This window comes from Oncorhynchus nerka, linkage group LG27 (assembly GCF_034236695.1).
Source record: "Oncorhynchus nerka isolate Pitt River linkage group LG27, Oner_Uvic_2.0, whole genome shotgun sequence".
NCBI lineage: Eukaryota > Metazoa > Chordata > Actinopteri > Salmoniformes > Salmonidae > Oncorhynchus > Oncorhynchus nerka.
The window spans coordinates 70,914,687-70,928,982 of NC_088422.1; the positions used below are offsets into that span (position 1 = coordinate 70,914,687).

Below are 14,296 nucleotides of genomic sequence, written 5' to 3' on the forward strand. Positions count from 1 at the left end.
AGCACCAGCTGTCAGAGCAGCTCACAGATTACTGCACCTGTACATAGCCCATCTATAATTTAGCCCAAGCAACTACCTCTTTTCCTACTTTATTTATTTATTTTGCTCCTTTGCACCCCATTATTTCTATCTCTACTTTGCACATTCTTCCACTACAAATCAACCTTTCCAGTGTTTTACTTGCTATATTGTATTTACTTTGCCACCATGGCCTTTTTTTGCCTTTACCACCCTTATCTCATCTCACTTGCTCACATTGTGTATATATACACTTATTTTTCTACTGTATTATTGAAAATGTTTGTTTTACTCCATGTGTAACTCTGTGTTGTTGTATGTGTCGAACTGCTTTGCTTTATCTTGGCCAAGTCGCAATTTTAAATAAGAACTTGTTCTCAACTTGCCTACCTGGTTAAATAAAGGTATAATAAAAAAATAAAAAGCGAAGATTGAACTGTTGACTGTTTCCTCCTCCCTGTGTGACCTTTGTATTGTGTTGAGCATGCAGTCTTACTCCGCCTCCGTCACAGCCAAGGCAGGGGTGTCTGATTATGAGGCTCTTCACAGAAAAGCCGTTTTGTATGCCCACACTCACATCACTACCACTCCCCTCCTTCCACTCCAACACTATGAGCAGCTAGATCAAGGTACCCGATAGGGCAATCCTGAGGCTTTGTAGTGTACATGCCAGGGTACAGTACAGAATACACCAAGGGTTCAGTGCCAGGGTACAGTACAGAATACACCAAGGGTTCAGTGCCAGGGTACAGTACAGAATACACCAAGGGTTCAGTGCCAGGGTACAGTACAGAATACACCAAGGGTTCAGTGCAAGGGTACAGTACAGAATACACCAAGGGTTCAGTGCCAGGGTACAGTACAGAATACACCAAGGGTTCAGTGCCAGGGGACAGTACAGTACAGAATACACCAAGGGTTCAGTGCCAGGGGACAGTACAGAATACTAAAAGGGTTCCGTGCCAGGGGAGAGACTAAGGGAATTAGTGGGCACCGGCTTCTCTCTTAGAAGAGATTTCACCTCACTAGGACATGAGATCAAATAAAGGTTCCTAGCTAACTGAAACAAACAACTGCTACAGTAGAGCATTCCTTTTAGTAAGGGGACAGGACAGCATGGTTCAGAGAGAGGCCTTACACCTTTACGTCACCTCGCAAACAGTCAACACACCAGTGGTCTGACTCAGAGGGGAACCCCCTACATGAATTATTCCAGGCCACCATTCAGCCAGGTTGCCCGTTTGTTTGTTTGTGTGAGTGAGCGTGTGTTCAGCGTGATTGTCCTGCTCATCTATCTACCCCAGACTGGGGTTAACATGTTCAGCTCCATGCCACAGGTCAACTAACATGAACCCTGCCACTGTAATCTCTCTAAGGTGAGTTTGGCCTTGCAGTGAACTGCCTGCCATGACTGGATTGGCCAGAAGGATGGACGATTCTGCTGCTGCGTATACAGTGGGGCAAAAAAGTATTTAGTCAGCCACCAATTTTGCAAGTTCTCCCACTTAAAAATATGAGAGAGGCCTATAATTTTCATCATAGGTACACTTCAACTATGACAGACAAAATGAGAAGAAAAAAAATCCAGAAAATCACATTATAGGATTTTTTATGAATTTATTTGCAAATTATGGTGGAAAATAAGTATTTGGTCACCTACAAACAAGCAAGATTTCTGGCTCTCACAGACCTGTAACTTGTTCTTTAAGAGGCTCCTCTGTCCTCCACTCGTTACCTGTATTAATGGCACCTGTTTGAACTTGTTATCAGAATAAAAGACACCTGTCCACAACCTCAAACAGTCACACTCCAAACTCCACTATGGCCAAGACCAAAGAGCTGTCAAAGGACACCAGAAACAAAATTGTAGACCTGCACCAGGCTGGGAAGACTGAATCTGCAATAGGTAAGCAGCTTGGTTTGAAGAAATCACCTGTGGGAGCAATTATTAGGAAATGGAAGACACACAAGACCACTGATAATCTCCCTCGATCTGGGGCTCCAAGCAAGATCTCATGCCGTGGGGTCAAAATGATCACAAGAACGGTGAGCAAAAATCCCAGAACCACACGGGGGGACCTAGTGAATGACCTGCAGAGAGCTGGGACCAAAGTAACAAAGCCTACCATCAGTAACACACTACGCCGCCAGGGACTCAAATCCTGCAGTGCCAGACGTGTCCCCCTGCTTAAGCCAGTATATGTCCAGGCCTGTCTGAAGTTTGCTAGAGAGCATTCGGATGATCCAGAAGAAGATTGGGAGAATGTCATATGGTCAGATGAAACCAAAATAGAACTCGTCGTGTTTGGAGGACAAAGAATGCTGAGTTGCATCCAAAGAACACCATACCTACTGTGAAGCATGGGGGTGGAAACATCATGCTTTGGGGCTGTTTTTCTGCAAAGGGACCAGGACGACTGATCCGTGTAAAGGAAAGAATGAATGGTGCCATGTATCGTGAGATTTTGAGTGAAAACCTCCTTCCATCAGCAAGGCCATTGAAGATGAAACGTGGCTGGGTCTTTCAGCATGACAATGATCCCAAACACACCGCCCGGGCAACGAAGGAGTGGCTTCGTAAGAAGCATTTCAAGGTCCTGGAGTGGCCTAGCCAGTCTCCAGATCTCAACCCCATAGAAAATCTTTGGAGGGAGTTGAAAGTCAGTGTTGCCCAGCAACAGCCCCAAAACATCACTGCTCTAGAGGAGATCTGCATGGAGGAATGGGCCAAAATACCAACAAGTGTGTGAAAACCTTGTGAAGACTTACAGAAAACATTTGACCTCTGTCATTGCCAACAAAGGGTATATAACAAAGTATTGAGATAAACTTTTGTTATTGACCAAATATTTATTTTCCACCATAATTGGCAAAAAATCCTACAATGTGATTTTCTGGATTTTCTTTTCTTCATTTTGTCTGTCATAGTTGAAGTGTACCTATGATGACAATTACAGGCCTCATCTTTTTAAGTGGGAGAACTTGCACAATTGGTGGCTGACTAAATACTTTTTTGCCCCACTGTATAGCCTGTAGTGTTTTGTAGGTGTGGGTTCTCATTTGTGTGCTTGTCTTCGGGCCTATACCTGTCTGTGTGATAATGCATTATCTCATGCCTGGTTAGTTTGGAGTCTTTCCTTTATCCAGTTACCTGGTCTGTTACCAGGTGTTTGGTCAGGAGATAAGGGAGTGTGAAAGTCAGTCCCACTGACTGGCGGTCTGATTGTGGGCTTGAGGCTGTGCTGAATACAGAGAGGACAGCTGTATGACTGTCAGACGCCCAGTCAGGCACTGAATCATTTATCAGTCAGCTGCTACCCTTAGTCTAACTGCACCTCTATTGGTTATAAAAACCTCCTCTACCACTGAAACACGGCCCTGTTTGTTTAGCCATGGACACTGGTGTGTGTATGTGTACTGGTTGTGTTTTTCATAGTCTTGGCTGTTGAAAACCCAGTTTCTCTGCCCTTGGATGAATGTTTCATGGAGCACTAACGATATCATACCAACCTAGACGGAGCGTGGCAGAGATGGAACGCAGCGCTACGCCAGCCACAGCTACCCACAATGCTTTATGGCTCCCATGAGCCCTCTGCGAGGTCAGACTGTTGTGAGGAGAGCTTGGTGCTTGATCAAGAACAAGCATTTGTCTCTCTCAGGTGGACCTCTAGTGCACAGCTAGTGGTACTCAGTACTGCTCCTCTCAGCCCACACCGTCTCAGGAAGTTGTTCAGAACCTTTCCTGAGAACCAGCAGCAGGAAGGATGATTTGTTATGCTGTATTCAGTCGTTTTGTTTATTTATGTTTTAGATGTTTAGTTTCTAGGTCGAAACCCCCTGTGACCATTTAGTCAGTGAAGTTCTGTGTTGGTATGATAACTTGATGGGAAGACTCAAAGTGGCTCTTAAACATTAACACAAAGTCAAACACTTAAAATGAGTCTGTTTAGGGTTTAATGTTAACACACACACATCACAATATCAAACAATTACTCAGCAGAATTGGATCAGTGTCCTCTGGATGCGATGTTTTGCGCACTGTTCTCTCAATTTCTGCAGAGCTCATCGGAGTGGAATTGTATTGCGTTGGCACTTCCACAAATGGCGGACACGCAATTGATGAACGGGGTGCGTTAATAAAGCAATGCTGCATACAATCTGACACCGTGGGAGAGCTGGGATTGCCATCATTGGCGATGTAATTATGACAACATAAAAACATAGTTAGACTATTCTAACAAACTCACATACTGTCAGTAGAAACCTGAATATTTGAGCCTTAAGGTTATGGATAAACATGCCTTAATTAGCTACCTTGCTTTGGAGTAGCCTACCTTAGCCATTTGATCTCTGGGAATTACTTTATAAAGACAAAGTATTTAATTGTAATGTTGCAATATTTTATAGGCTACTGAAGGCGTCCGCATGCTTCCCGTTTGGAACAGTTCATGCATATATTATGACGTTTGTTAGTTTTGGTCTTCGGCAAGGTTTTTTCTGGCTGTTCATGTACACACAAACAAATCGAGGCAAGCCGAAGTCTACGCCCCTTCGTCTGTGATTGGTCAACAGTGTTGATTCTTCAATTTAAGTGTTTGTTGTCACTCAACGATAGACAACTCGCTTTCATGCACATTTTTCACTTGAGAAATACTGCACCAAACATCTTAGATGTAAAATTGCAAGACTAAGATCTCCTTAGCAAAAACATAAAAATGTATCTTCGATTACGTCTGACTATTTTGTGGAAGTGCATACTGCCTACGGCGTCTCACGCTGGACAAACAGTATTATTGACGCTTTTTCAAGTGAAGGTCTTTTTTAAGGTTGTATGCAGCACACGTGTTTGGTTCGCCTAGCTGCCAGCCAAACTGAAGCAAGCAGAAGCCTAAAGGGTTGTCAACTGTCCTCCAGGAGAGCCGTAAAGGGGCAGTGTTGTATTTTGAGACATTTTCAGAAAGAAGACAATAGGCAGAGTGTATCCTAGCCTAAAATATATTTGTCTGATTCTATATGGTAATGATAATGTATTTTTTGTAAATTGGTTCCTTGCATCATACAATGATGTAAAAATAGTGTTACCGACCATATTTTATTTTTCTCTTAAACTTTCGGACAAGTAAAAAAAATGTGTCCTACTTGTCCGAAGGACACGTGGCTTAAAAAGTTAATGTCAAGCCCTGCTGTTTGTAAATGTAAGCAATATTATTTTTAAGAGGATAAATCACGAGCTAATGTTTTTATTCTTTAATCAACAAAATTGTAAGCCTATACTTTTGAGAGTTTGAAAAAGCACAAATTTGGCAAGCCTTTGTAAATAAGCGCTTTCATTATCCGGTGTTGCTCTACATGCAAAAAGTTCCTGAACTTAGATGACATCCATCTGTTGTTGACAGTTGTTACTGATGTTTCTACAAGACGGGCTTTGTAGTGCATCTTGACTACCTGTAAAACTAGCTCTGCTGAACATTGAGAGGGGTGCAGAAAACTCCACCGTATGTTTCGCCAAGAGGGTTGAGACCAGCTTTCACAACTCAGATCCTCACTTTCACTGGGGTGGAGAGATTATTATCATGGGTCAATTGAATGTGTCTTTCTCTCGCTTTGTCCCCCCTGTCTTCTACATATCTACACTATGCCCTCTACACACACTATCATGGTCTCCTTCCCTCCCTCCCACCCTCTCTCTCACCCATCCCTGCGAGGCTGCAGCGTGCAGACAGCCATGGGCCCTGTGAGACCTCTGACAGCCTCCTGAAATCCTGGAGGATTGTCACTGCTACATTGGATTAGAGTTGCAGCAGTCTGAGAGCCTCTCTCTTATGGAGTTGCAGTCTGAGGTTATCCCAGTTGGCAGCAGCTGAGGGCAGGCTGGCTGGCCGTGTGTTGGATTGGGTCTCTGGTACCCAGCAGCCCAGCACTTATCCCTGGTTTGATCACACACTCCTAGGGTTTATGGGTGTCTGATCCCAGCTGCCTCTGCTCCATCGATGACACCAAGTTCAAACGGATAAATCTGAACAGTGTAATTGCATCTGCTCTTTATCAGTGTAGTTTGTCTAAAGGCCAGTGATCCATGAGACCTGGGAGTCATGGGAACGATGGTGTAGAGGGAGACCGTGGTGGTGTTGGAGCTCATGCTACTATCCTGCACTATGTAGAGATGTTCACTTTTAGTTTTTTTAATAACATTTCACACCAGGTTTTATCACTGTGTGAACTGAGTCATCAACATTGCACAGACAACTATCATCATAGTAGTTTAAATTCTTACTGCTGTTCAGGTAAGGCTTCCCTGTAAAACCCTCTACAGTAATACTAAAGATATTTTATCCAGCTTGCCGTGTTCATCCTTGTGAAAGAACCGTGGTCGATGCCTGGCAAAAAGGTCTGTCTAGTTATGAGGAAATGGCTCAAATGATGAGGCCATATTGATTTGTTATTGTTCCCATTAATAATCAGCTGTCTGCCGCATACGTCAGAGCAAGCACAGGAGCTGTCGTCACAGCCCTGGGACTCTAGCCAAACACCTTCCAGTCGTCATGAGACGGTTCGGCCCCTTCTTTGCTGTATCGGCTGTCAACTGTATCAACATCCCCTTCATGAGGCAGAGGGAGCTGAAATACGGCATCCCAGTGACCAATGGGAACTGGTTAGGAGAGTCCGTCACCGCTGCCAAGTCAGGCATCATCCAGGTGGTGGAGTCCACGATTGGCATGGCTGTGCCAGCTATGGCTGTGCCCCCTTTGGTAATGAAAACACCTGGGGAAGAAAGCCCTTCATGAAGTGGTTCCCAATCCTATACGCCTCAGTACTGGTGGGTCTGTGTTTGGTGTTTGCCACTCCTCTGTGCTGTGCCCTGTTCCCACATATGAGTTCTATGGCAGTGAGCAGCCTGGAGCCAGATCTTCAGGAGAGGATACGACAGAGCAGTCCGTACACGTCTACTGTCTTCTTCAACAAAGGCCTTTAGGACCACACAATAACATGCACACCACAGACTAGCCCCCTCTGCTGCCTGGACCCCTCTACTACAGCTCAGTGGGAGCAACTGAAAGGCAAAGAGAATATTATACAGTATTTGTTGTTCTAGGCTTTTGGATTTGATTAGGGAGAGGTGATGGTGAGGGGTGCGTTTCAGTCCTACCATTAAAGTTTTTCTCATTGTAGATGAAGGAAAGGAGACAAGGGGAGGAAGCTACTTTGAAGTAATGAGACACAGCCAAGGCGAGAGTAGTGTGACAGACGGTTATCTTACATTGCTATGACAAACGGACAATGGTTTGATTTGGGTTAGTTTTTAGTGTGTTTATCGTCCATGTGGATTTGGGATGTGGGTGTTTAATTACTGACTGCTTTGAATGTTACTGAATGACAAATCTTCTCAAATCACCCTAAACTAGATACATTTCACCCCTTGTATTTGACCCCAGAGATATATTTTTCTCCCAAAAGTGTGTTTATTTCCCTTGTGTTTGAGCTCATACACTTTGAGCTGTGTGCACTGAAACCATTCATGACTTGCAATTAGAAAATAGTTTAATTTAATCTGCTAGATAGATATCCACTCCCTCAAGTTGGCTCAACTGTAGTCTGTAGTAAAAATACAACAGTTGGTTTATGAGCACAATATAGACTGACCCGCTATTAAATCCCTTTTTTGGGTCTACAAGTACCAGGGTTATTTATTTATATATATTATTATTTGTTTTATTTACCCCTTTTTTCTCCAATTTCGTGTTATCCAATTGGTAGGTAGTCTTGTCTCATCGCTGCAACTCCCGTACGGATTCGGGACAGGCGAAGGTCGAGAGCCGTGCGTCCTCCGAAACACAAACCGGCCAAGCCGCACTGCTTCTTGCCACAACGCCTGCTTAACCCGGAAGCCAGCCGCACCAATGTCTCAGAGGAAACACTGTACACCTGGCGTCCGTGACAGCGTGCATTGCGCCTGGCCAGCCACAGGAGTCGCTAGTGTGCAATGGGACTAGAACATCCCTGCCGGCCAAACCCTCCCCTAACCCGGACGATGCTGGGCCAATTGTGCGCTGCCCCATGGGTCTCCCATCGCAGTTGACAGAGCCTGGACTCGAACCAGGATCTCTAGTGGCACAGCTAGCACTGCAATACAGTGCCATAGACCACTGCGCCACTCGGGAGGCCCAGAGTTTTGTTTTTCATTGCAAAACGTTTTTGCTACAGTGTGCCCTAATCAACATTACCCACTTGACTAGCACAGCTTCAGTGCCATTGGAAGCGTACTTACACACACACACACACACACACACTGTCCCACCAGATAACCTTATCAATTCATCTCATATTCGTGCACAAAAACATTTCTAGATGCAATGCCACTGCATGGACACTCCTAACTGATTTCAGTAAGCACATTCCTAGTAGCATTGATGACGTTGATATGCCAGAAAGCTTTATGTAGGACAGGATCTAGGCCTAATGTTTCAGCCCCATATCAAGACCTTGGACCAGTAACCGAAAGGTCGCTGTTTCAAATCCCCGGGCCGAATAGGTGAAAACATCTGCCAATGTGCCATTGAGTAAGGCGCATAACTAATTTCTCCTGTAAATCGTTCTGGATGAAAGCGTCTGGGCGTGCCAGGGGGAATAACAAGCAGTAAACCTAACCTCCGCTTATCTCTGGAGTGCTGCTAGGTGGATACACAGGTGCTCTCCTTCTCTCTCTCTCTCTCTATCTCTCACACGCTCTGTGGATCTCTCTTTCTCTCCCTCTCTCTCTCATTTCTCTCTCTCTCTCCCTCTCTCAGCCCTTCCCACCCTGACTCTCTACACAAATTCTCACATAAAATCCTGGGCTGTGGGTGATATTAATAGTGTGCTAAGTCTCTGAGAAGCTCAGGAAGAATTACCTCTTCTATCCAGGCTCCCCTCACATATTTCAGCTGGTCTTCTGTGACAGACGGGGCAGGTTGGAGAGGCCCACCACAGGGCTGACTGACTGACTGAAAACCGGGCGCAGGTGGGAGAAGATGTATATGGTGGATGCTAAAGGATTCCGTTGGGTTCAACTGAATCATTCATAGCAGAAACTAGGCAGACAATGAGAAGCTTGAGGCATTTCAGTCCACATGAAGCCTAATCATCACACAATTAGATGAGAGGCTCAGGCTAGATGTTGAGGCTGACCCCACCAGGCTGTCAAGTGTTCCTGCCTGATCTCCAATCATTGTGACAGGGTGGACGGCCCGCCACTTCAGCTTTAAAGGAGAACTGCCAGCCAGGGAGATTGTGTAGGACAGACGGGCACACACAGCGGGAAGTAGGGTGACAGTTTGGTCAGTGTTCGTAACAGGAATAACAAGGTGTGTGTTGCGTCAGTGGCTGTGTCCCCAAATGTCAGTGCTCATGTCAGACTCAAGGAGGGGGGGGGGGGTGTGATGAACAGATAATGGAGGATTAGTGAGGCTGCATTGCAGGGGGATTATAGGAAGGTGACAGGGGTCTGTAAACACATCATGGTCAATGAAATCAAACCCTTCTGCATTTGGAAGGAAATGATCCGGTACCTTGCTTTGTCAACTGTTTTGAGTACAGTGTGGATTACAAATTGGTTGTAGTGAATCAAAGATACACAGAAATGTATGTTCCTCTCTGTAGATACAGTGCCTTGCGAAAGTATTTGGCCCCCTTGAACTTTGCGACCTTTTGGCACATTTCAGGCTTCAAACATAAAGATATAAAACTGTATTTTTTTGTGAAGAATCAACAACAAGTGGGACACAATCATGAAGTGGAACGACATTTATTGGATATTTCAAAAACTGAAAAATTGGGCGTGCAAAATTATTCAGCCCCCTTAAGTTAATACTTTGTAGCGCCACCTTTTTCTGTGATTACAGCTGTAAGTCGCTTGGGGTATGTCTCTATCAGTTTTGCACATCGAGAGACTGACATTTTTTCCCATTCCTCCTTGCAAAACAGCTCGAGCTCAGTGAGGTTGGATGGAGAGCATTTGTGAACAGCAGTTTTCAGTTCTTTCCACAGATTCTCGATTGGATTCAGGTCTGGACTTTGACTCGGCCATTCTAACACCTGGATATGTTTATTTTTTAACCATTCCATTGTAGATTTTGCTTTATGTTTTGGATCATTGTCTTGTTGGAAGACAAATCTCCGTCCCAGTCTCAGGTCTTTTGCAGACTCCATCAGGTTTTCTTCCAGAATGGTCCATCTTCCCTGTCCCTGCAGAAGAAAAGCAGGACCAAACCATGATGCTGCCACCACCATGTTTGACAGTGGGGATGGTGTGTTCAGGGTGATGAGCTGTGTTGCTTTTACGCCAAACATAACGTTTTGCATTGTTGCCAAAAAGTTCAATTTTGGTTTCATCTGACCAGAGCACCTTCTTCCACATGTTTGGTGTGTCTCCCAGGTGGCTTGTGGCAAACTTTAAACAACACTTTTCATGGATATCTTTAAGAAATGGCTTTCTTCTTGCCACTCTTCCATAAAGGCCAGATTTGTGCAATATACGACTGATTGTTGTCCTATGGACAGAGTCTCCCACCTCAGCTGTAGATCTCTGCAGTTCATCCAGAGTGATCATGGGCCTCTTGGCTGCATCTCTGATCAGTCTTCTCCTTGTATGAGCTGAAAGTTTAGAGGGACGGCCAGGTCTTGGTAGATTTGCAGTGGTCTGATACTCCTTCCATTTCAATATTATCGCTTGCACAGTGCTCCTTGGGATGTTTAAAGCTTGGGAAATCTTTTTGTATCCAAATCCGGCTTTAAACTTCTTCACAACAGTATCTCGGACCTGCCTGGTGTGTTCCTTGTTCTTCATGATGCTCTCTGGGCTTTTAACGGACCTCTGAGACTATCACAGTGCAGGTGCATTAATACGGAGACTTGATTACACACAGGTGGATTGTATTTATCATCATTAGTCATTTAGGTCAACATTGGATCATTCAGAGATCCTCACTGAACTTCTGGAGAGAGTTTGCTGCACTGAAAGTAAAGGGGCTGAATAATATTGCACGCCCAATTTTTCAGTTTTTGATTTGTTAAAAAAGTTTGACATATCCAATAAATGTCGTTCCACTTCATGATTGTGTCCCACTTGTTGTTGATTCTTCACAAAAAATACAGTTTTATATCTTTATGTTTGAAGCCTGAAATGTGGCAAAAGGTCGCAAAGTTCAAGGGGGCCGAATACTTTCGCAAGGCACTGTATATAGACAGCCACTTCAGTGACGCAATCAGTAAGTGACTCATTTTGTGTGGGCTGGAGTGCAGTGGCCCATGTGAGAGTCATGTCTGACGAACATAATGTCTCTAGGATTGTTGGGAATGAGCCTATAGTGAACAGAACATCTCAGTGTTCTGGGTGGTGACTGGGTCATATGCAGCTCATGTGGTGCTAGGTCGCCCTTTTCAGAATTTGACAGCGTGCTTGGAGAGCAGGAGCATGAGGAGGGAATGCAACAAACACACTGTACGCTCATACAGCCTTTACTTATACCACGCTTGAGAGGCAGGTGTTATTGTTATCCCTATGGGAATCCTTCAGTGTAGTGATTAGCCTGTTCAGTGAAGTGAGTTTGGAGTCCAGTCTTATCACAGGGTGGGACCCTCAGTATAGAGGTCTGGGTGGGACTGATTTCTTCATCTCACCCGCAGCTTTTCATACCTGTACCCACCCCCTCCCGCTGGTTTTCTGTCCGACTCCCACCCAACCGCAGTCCTGCAATGTTATTTTAGGTGTAGGCTATTTGGCGCAGATCGTTTGCCCGCCATGATCCCAGCAATTTTGCGCCCTATAGGCAATATCATAATGCCCAAAAATAACCTACGAAATAAGTAACATTTCCAGAGTCTCACATTCTCCATTATATTGGGCTATCTATATTACTGGGCTATATCAGCCAATAGGCTAGACTTAGTTTGAAGAGAGCGGAGTTGGAGGGAGAGCGGACACTTGCACTTTCTCTTGAGCTACGTTTACCCTTGTGCTTTGCTAGGGGGGAAATGACATCCAGTGTGGTATGGGTCAGATTGACCCGCACCGTTTAAACACATTCAAGACAAAGAATCAAGTAAAAACAGCCCAACTTTATTTTGTCTTGTCAGACCTTTCAGAAAGAAGAAATACAATAACATTTAATTTCAAAACTCTATATTTAAGAACCAGTTGTTAAACATATTTCCTTTCTCACAAACAAGCAGAGGTCTGCTGCTCTCGCACTGAGAAGGAGAAGCTTGGGAAATCTCCTTTTCACCCAAACATAACTATAAAAGTGCAACCAGAACCAGTCAAAACAAAATATTCTACTTTCTAAAATTTAACTAGGCAAGTCAGTTAGGAACAAATTCTAATTTACAATGAGGGCCTAACCCGGACGACGCTGGGCCAATTGTGCACCGCCCTATGGGACTCCCAATACCGAACGGTTGTGATACAGCCTGGAATTGAACCAGGGTCTGTAGTGACACGTCTAGCACTGAGATGCAGTGCCTTAGACCGCTGCTCCACTCAAAGACACTTGTTTATTTCGGACCTGTGCAGATATCTCTATAGATGAAAGACTCTGGGTCAAAATGACCCACAACATCATGTTGTATACAAAAACTACAATGACATTCCACAACACATCAGTGTGTCCACATTTTGTAGTTAGGTTCATGACCCTAAATGAGGAAAAGTAATTTAATTCCATGGATAAATAGTGGACATGGGTCAAATTGACCCGCAACATAATAGGTGTAATAGCCTAACCTTTAGGAGCGGACAATTTTCAGACCGAGACCAATATGGGTGATCAATATTTATTTTGAGGCAGTGTAGTAAACTATAGCATAATTCGATTTCAGAAGTTAATTTCCTTGGAAAGAGAAGTGCCCCGTGCCTCTCCGCCCATGGATATGCTACAGCCCACTCTATTTAATTGAGACCACACGCGCACCTGATCGCACACATATGGCTACTGAACCTAAAGCAGCAAGAGTGATGATAGCTGACATGTGCACTTTCTCCTGAGCTACGTTTTGCATAGAAGATGTAGCCTACCTTTTTTATAGGAGCGTGAGGATTTTATAGGAGCGTGAGGATTTGCTCTTCAACTCACGTTGGTTGAGCTTCCTCCACTTATTTCCATTATCAATATTTATATACAGACACTGTAGTGAAACTATAGCCTAATCATATATATCTTTCTTTGAAAGATAACTGGCCCTTGATTCTCTTCCCATTCATAGGCAGTCTACTCTATTTCATTGAGACCAAATATTGTAGCTGCTTGGATGCCCGTCTAGGAGAGGAGAGATAGGCTATTAAACTTGCACGCCCACCTAGGAGAGGAGAGATAGGCTATTAAACTTGCACGCCCACCTAGGAGAGGAGAGATAGGCTATTGAACTTGCACGCCCACCTAGGAGAGGAGAGATAGGCTAATGAACTTGCACGCCCACCTAGGAGAGGAGAGATAGGCTATTGAACTTGCACGCCCATCTAGGAGAGGAGAGATAGGCTATTGAACTTGCACGCCCATCTAGGAGAGGAGAGATAGGCTATTGAACTTGCACGCCCATCTAGGAGAGGAGAGATAGGCTATTGAACTTGGAAGCAGAGAATTCTGAGATTGTGTTTGAATAATGCGACAGAGGTGCTTTTAATACAATAGGTAGGCTAACGGATACAAAGCAGAGAGTCGACCGTTTTCAAATAATCTGGGGACAAAAAAAAAATGTTCATCCCAAAGCCCGCTCCCGCTTGCATCATGAAAAATGCAGACCCGTGCCACAATGATCCCTGTCGGGAACCTCAGCCCTCTCCCGCAGTACTTTACCTTCCTCTGCTCTGAATAATGTGTGGTTTGAAATGACACACTGCCTGTACTGCTGCATATTTGATTAGGTGTTAAATCAGCCATGCTCAACCTGCGGTAGTTGGCTGGCTGGGGATCAAAGCAAGGAGTGAGATATTTGAGGGAAATATATATTTTTAGATTAATCATTTCATTGTTCATAGTGTTTAATGTTCTTCTCTATTGTAGTAGGCTATACAGTGTAACTAGTCTTTATTAGACACAGCACACCCACTCTGACATTTTGAAGGTGAACAGTAGTCAGCAGTGGTTTGATCTGTAGAGTTGATCTGCTGTTCTCCTACAGTGTTTATACAAGCATGCCTTTAGGCTCAGTTTACTGTATACATTTTTTTAAATCATTCTCGCTTCCCTGATCAATCTGATTTTGAGGATTATGCAAGTAAATAAATAAATATAATTCCTGGCAATGG

General features: G+C 44.3%; 1 protein-coding gene and 1 pseudogene across 1 annotated transcript in view; both read left to right on the forward strand.

The window, feature by feature from the left end:
• LOC115112270 (disintegrin and metalloproteinase domain-containing protein 10-like) overlaps nt 1–14,296 on the forward strand; it is a 107,401-nt gene that overhangs the window by 42,618 nt on the left and 50,487 nt on the right. The gene's annotated exons all lie outside the window — the stretch shown is intronic.
• On the forward strand, nt 6,472–6,991 carry LOC115112271 (sideroflexin-1-like; annotated as a pseudogene).